This window comes from Gavia stellata, chromosome 4 (assembly GCF_030936135.1).
Source record: "Gavia stellata isolate bGavSte3 chromosome 4, bGavSte3.hap2, whole genome shotgun sequence".
Taxonomy (NCBI): domain Eukaryota; kingdom Metazoa; phylum Chordata; class Aves; order Gaviiformes; family Gaviidae; genus Gavia; species Gavia stellata.
In genome coordinates, this window is record NC_082597.1 from 57,599,268 (window position 1) to 57,605,877 (window position 6,610).

Below are 6,610 nucleotides of genomic sequence, written 5' to 3' on the forward strand. Positions count from 1 at the left end.
GCATTCGATGATGATCATACACATATATTTGTATGTATGTTTTCCCTCCCACACACACACTCCTGTTACTCCTTCTTGCTTGCTGCAGGCTTGGCACGCATCCCCAGCCTGTGCCCTCCTTGCAAACCGAGCATGGGCAGGAGATGGGCCTTCGCTGCAGTGCCCCGGCCGGAGGGTGCCTCCATCCCCGGCGAGCCCGCATCTTCGGGCAGGGGACTGTCAACATCGCCTCCCTCCTCCCCATCGCCGATGGTCCCTAGCAGAGGATGCCGGGATTATGGCGGGGGGGGGGGGGGGGTGTAAAAAAAATAGCACTAATATAAATAAATAAGGAGCGGGAAGGTGGGGGATCGGCGGGGGAAGCCTCTCTGGCAGCGCCCGCAGGGCATGACGCCGCACCCCCGGGCCGAGGCACAACTTGCAGGTGGCAGCAGCGGCGGTGGGGGACGGACCGAGGGGGGTCCTGCCCCCGCTGCCCGCAGCACCCACCGCCCCGGGGCGGCTCCACCGGGGAGGGCGGGTATGCGCTGCCCCCCTCCGCCGCCCCACCGCCCGCCCGCCCGCTCGCTCACTCACTTACCCCCGGCCGGCGCAGCGTTGGTGCCCGCCGGGCCCCCGGTGGGGCGAGGCTGCCGCTCGCCCCCGGACCGCCTGCCGCTCCCCGGCATGGCTCGGCGCCGGCCGCGGCGAGGCGAGGCGAGCCCGCAGCCCCCCGCCGCCTTCCTCCTCCTTCTCCGCCGCGGAGCGGAGAGGCCCGGCACCTCCTCCCGGCCGCGGGAAAAAGATAAGATGCGATACGGAGCCGAGCCCCGCCGGCAGCGGCGGGCAGGGCTGCAGCAGCCCCTTTTTGTGCCGCCCTCCCCTCCTGTCTCCTCCCCCGGCGCGCCCGCCCGCCCCCCCGGGCCGCCGCCGCCGCGGGCCGCCGCCGCCCGCCCCCCCGGGGCACGGCCCGGCCGCCCCCCGCCTCCCCGCACAAAGGAGCGCCTTGTAGGGGCGGCCCGGCGGGCGGGGGGGCCCCGGCGGTCCGTGGCAAGGCCGAGGGTGCTTTATTGAGCGGGCTGCGGTAGCGATTGCCGGGCCAGGCGGTGCCCCCCAAGGATGCTGCGGGATCGAGGCAGAGCCGCGGTGCCGCCTCGCAGCCCTACGGCAGAGCCGGCCCCCTCCGCCGGCGCGGCAGCATCCCTCCCCGCGCCCCGGCGGGCGAGGGCGGGCAGGAGCATTCGTTGTTTGGCGGGAGGGAGACAAGGCGAGGTGGAGATGTGCGAGCTGCCTTGCCCAGCGACATCCAGGAAGTTTTGCTGCGGTGCCAGAAATAGAACCTGCATCTGCTGACTCTCTATCCTGCGCCCCAACCACAAAGGCTGCCTTTTCTTAATTCAACTTTGCCCTGCCTTCTCCCTCATCAGGCCCTTCTTGGGCCAGGAAAACAAAGCCAAGCAATACCAAAACACACACCCCACACCCCCCCACACCCCCGGCCGAACGGCACCGCTACAAACATGCCGAATCGCAAGCATGGGACCTAACCCCTTGCAGCCAAGAGCTAACGAGAGGTCAAAAGGAAGCAGAACCAGAGTACACCCTTCCTCTCGATTTAATGGGAATTTAGAAAAACAGCACATTAAAAACAAAGCATGCGTGCCAACGCCCCTCCAACCTGCCATTTATCAGATGGGTGAGCTGGGCGGCTTGCTGGGGAGAAGGGGAGAAGCAGCTCTGTTAAACTGCCGCCGCCTGCTCTCCTGAGCACTACTTGTGGCAACCCAATGGGCGTGCACGAGACTCTGCCCTATGGACTGATCTTCTGACTGTTCTCGTCCTCTTACCTAGCCACCACCAGAGAGGGCTTCCTTGGGAAAGGGCCGTCCTAATTTTGAGCTTTAAGGCCAAGATGGAGACTGTGTCAGAGCTCAGGCAAAGAGACAGCATAAGTGAAGGGGAATTTTCCCCACTGCAAACTCAGCTAGAAGGATGACTAAAGACAGCCAGAGGTCAGCCGGATTCAGAAGTGCCTTGGGAGTATTGCGGAAGTACTGAGGGAGAGGAATGAGGACGGAGGAGGAAGACGACGATACAGCAAGTGAAGTTCTCACCATACGAGGGAGGTCATTTTGTGGCAGAACACAATTCTGCACCAGCACAAGTCGTTGAGGACACCAAAACGCTCCATCTCGATGATAGCAATAGCAAATCGGTGGGAACACGCTGGCAAGACAACAACATCCCCATCTCTGTGAGTCCAGGATGTCGCTCACTCACAGGACGATGCTCTCCAGGACAGCCATGGGTCCCTAGCAGAAAACTGGGCTTGAAGGGAGCCCTCAGCTCCTGCATCCCCAGGGGAATTTGGCAGCCGTGATTCAATTTGCATCGAGTCCATGACTGCTTTTTTTTTTTGAGAGGGCTGGCAAGTGATGCCATTAGCCATGCTTGTGTGGGTGATTTCAGCTCTGGGAGTATAAAACCTATTAGGGATGGGCAGCAATCACCTATTCATTTCCCCCAGCCAATGAACACCCATCACAGAAGGGGTGGTTGGTGCTAATGGGAAGAAAACATCACTATTTTGGAACTCCTTCGCTCACAAAACATTATCCCTTAGCTTCAATTATTATCCCTGGAGCAGTCTGAAGACAGCCAACACTTTTCCATGTTAATGTGATAAAACTAAAGGCTTACGGGCTCACCCAGAGATTGCAAATGTTCAGGAACACCAGACCACGAATCTAGAGGCAGAATAATATCCCTGAGCACAGAAAGGCAGCTGCAATACCACAGCTCCCCTGTCCTGTGACAAACAGCGTTTGCCACACCAAGTACTCCTTACTAGAGAGACAGGCTCCCGCATCCTCCCTGGAAGTGTTTGCCCCTGTATTATGCCCTGCAAAGATCTGGGGGGGATTTTAGCTTCGCCTTTCAATCTTTGTGTAAGGAAAGACAAAATTTTTCTTTTCTTCCCCAAGCTAACCCTGGAGCAGAATGATGCAGAAGGCTGTTGTTTCACTGTGCGCTAGTACTTTACCAGATGCAATAGCATGGCTGGTACCTCCTTCACCCTAGCGCAGCCATATCTGTACCTCCTCCCAAGTGGGACCTTGTTTCCAGACCCATGTGGTTCTGGCGTTGTGGGCCCAGACAGCAGAAATCTTTTTTTTTTTTTTAATTTTCTTTAATGGTATTATGTGCTTTGACGGCACCAGACTGAGGCTGTAGGCTTAGATGTAGTATCCAAGCACCTCATGATTTCTAGCTTACTTAGCCTCTAAGAAAGGTAAAAGCTCCAAACCTTTAGCTCTGTTTTACGTGAAAGGAACAGAGGATTAGAAAAATTATGTGATTTGCTCAAGGCCAAACAGAGGCTGTGGTAGGGGAGAAATTTGACTGTGGATCTTGAATTAGCACCCTAACCATTGCTGTCTGTGTAGTGTTTTCTCTCTGCTTTGCATGCTTCAGTCTGAGACATGCTGGACAAGCTCCCTTGGGATAAGGAGTCATTTTTAGCCCAATTTCTTACAAAAATGAAGCTCTTGCAATCATGTTGTCTATCTGCCTGTCTATCAGCCGCCCACAATACGGTTTGAATCCACCGGCCAATTTCAACCAAACCTGGCAGCACGGAAGGGATCTTATAGCAAAGCAATTTGGATGAGCTCCATGATGAGCAGAAACAGGGGAGGGGTAAGAGAAAGCAGAGCATGCCCCTGTGTGCCTGTGGGCTGCAGGGTGGCCAGATACCGCTCTTGGCATGGTGTGTGATGCTTCCTACCCCTCTCTGGGACGAGAGAGTGGGATTGAGCTCAGGGTACGATGTGCAGGGCTGGCGAGGCCGGGAAGGAGCTGAGCACACTGGAGAGATGTCCTCGGCGTGCAGCGACCCCGGGCACGAATGGGGTAGAGACCGTTCATCCCACTGCTGGCAGAGCAACTTCTGCTCACCGCACTCCCTAACCCCCCCCCCCCCCCCCCCCCCCCCCCCCCCCCCCCGCTGGCTGCTCCTCCAGGAAAGCAGACGATTAACATATTGCAATGAGTTAACCTTAAATGGTCTAAAAATCCAAACCTCTGCATGCAAATGAATTCTGATGGTAGAAGCGATATAAAACACTGCCTAGTCACAACCGAGCCCTCAGCTCAGCTTGTTTGCTAACCGAGACACTTCTGTGTTTGCGACTGAAGCCAAGGTGGACTCAGTGACGATTTGCACCTCCCCACCCCATGCTACTGCCTTGCCAGGTGCAAGGCTTTGAAGCAAAACATCGTCCTGCGTGGTTTTTTAGGTTTTAGTGGCTGGGATCTGTGACTTGGCTCTATTTTCTTCGTCTTGGGCAGTGCCAAATGTGGGTGGCATGGGCAAGAGCCTGCGGGCAGGGTGTCAGGCATGTGCTGCACTTCACCAACCCCAGCGGAGCTGTGTAGGTCCGACCTGCCAACCAGAGGCAGGGGATGGAAAGGCACTTTTCCATCAGTTCTGGGTGAACCTGGTGCACATCCAAGAGGCTGTGCCTAAGGGTTTGCTGCTACAGAAAGAGGTAACTCTGCCAGTCCCTTTCCTAAGAGGAATTATAAACACTTCGGGCTCAGTCGCTATTATGCGATCTGTTTTTCACCATGTGGCTATTACTGATAAGTGATTCTCGGGCTCCCTGTGTGCAAGTCATTTGACATTTGGTTGACTCCTTCACACTGTGTTACAGAGCCGAGTTAATGGTCACAGAGCCGAACTTTCACTATTGCCCTTTCCCCAGAAGATCACCAGAAGGTCACCTCTTTTCCCCCCCTTTGGGATTACAGTCCTTTTAACGCCCTTTCGAGCTAGATTCTGCAAACAAAGTCCTCCTTTGAGCCAACCAGTCTTGAAATCCGATGCCCTTGTTCATTTTGCACTGCTGGTGGCAGGGAGGAAAACAACAAAGTGACATTTCTATCACCGGTCACAAGGCAAATGGCATAAGACAATGGTATTTATCTCCTACTTGAGTGCTCTGAAGCCTCAGATCTGAAAAAAATTACAGTCACTGGCAATCACCATTTCCAGCAATCAGGCTGTAGCAATTGGGAAGATGAACAAGTGCTGGTACAAATACTCAGGGACTAACCCTAATAACAGGATCCGCCCAGAAAAGATGCCTTGTGTGTAACAGCAACAAACAAATGCCTTTAAACTTGCACTGGTGTTAAGTAACGTAAAACTTTGCCAGATAAGGATTGTTTGCTCTCACTTAGGGGTTTCTGGCAGCCCTGCTCCTTGGATTATTTGCTGAAATGCATTTGGCTTTTTTTCAGTTTGCGATCTTAAAGGCAAAGCGATCGAGTTTCACCCTCATCTCCTACTACAGAGCGATTCTGGGCAGCATGAAAAATCCAATCTTTCCACCGCTGGGAGGGCAAAGGAGGGCGGCAGCCACGGCATGGTTGCCCTAGGCAGTGGACATGGAGGTGAGGGTGTCTGCTGCCACCAGCATCCTGCCTGGCCTAGGTCATGCCACTTGTTCCTGCTAACGCCGTGCCTCTCCAGCCTGCAGACTCTTTAGCGTGGGGCTATATTTTACTGTATGGTTTTAGACCGCTTGCTGTATCAGAGCTTCCACCACTTCCTCTAAGAGCAACTGAAATATAAATAATAGCAAGTCAGTGGTGGCTTGTCGGAAAAAGGGTGAAGGAAAAGTTGAGCAAAAATTTGGCCTGGCAGCAACAGAGTATGTTTCTACATAAATTTGATAAAAAAACCACCATACAGTCAAGAAAAAGCACATGCAGAAGTGGCTTCAGAGGCATTTCCGCCGCAGAGGTCTCTTAACAGCAATTGCATATAGGCAGTGGAGGGCACTGAGAGTCCTGGTGTCACTCGGTGCTCTTGTTCTGAATCACCTGTTCAGACTGTGACAGCAAACCCCTTCTTGTGGAAGAAATGCTGCCTGGCTGGGAGCTTTCTGGTGTCTTCCCCTCAGGAGCAATGGCAAACATAAAAGGAGAACGTTGCCTGCCTTCGTTTCTCTATCTCTTGGCACTGCTTGAGCTCAAGTTAGCCTGCACACTCCGGATTGCAGGGGGGTCAGTACCTGCAAGCTCTCCCAGTGATGGACACATGAGCCAGCAAGTAGTCCTTGGAAACTTGACCTCGGAAAACAAATAAACCAGAGGATTTTTTTTTTCTTGGCAGTGTGCAGAATTGGCCAAAACAAAGATAAAGGAGAAGTCAAAAGGAACGCATCTCTATGAGCGATGCGACAACAGGGGGTTCAAGGACTCTGGGAAGATGCTGGATGCACAGATTTGGGTGCAGCAGCCCTCCTTTGGGGGTGCACAGAGCTGTTGCTGTGGTCAAGGAGAAGCAGGTGTCCTCCTGGAGGGAGGCAGTGTGCTCCTTCCTTCCCAGGGCTGAGTTTTGCTCTTCACACTTAAGAGTGTAATTTGGTCTTGCAAACATAATTATCACAACATGAGGGGAAAAAAAGCCTGGAGGAAAGTGAACCACGCTTCCCTCTCCTCCTCAAACACAGCACCCCTGAGCTATCACCTGTCACACCTCCAATTTGCAATGTTGTAGACACCTACACTGTATTTCTCCCTGCTTAACCAGGATCAGGTCAAACCGACCCACCGACCCCCT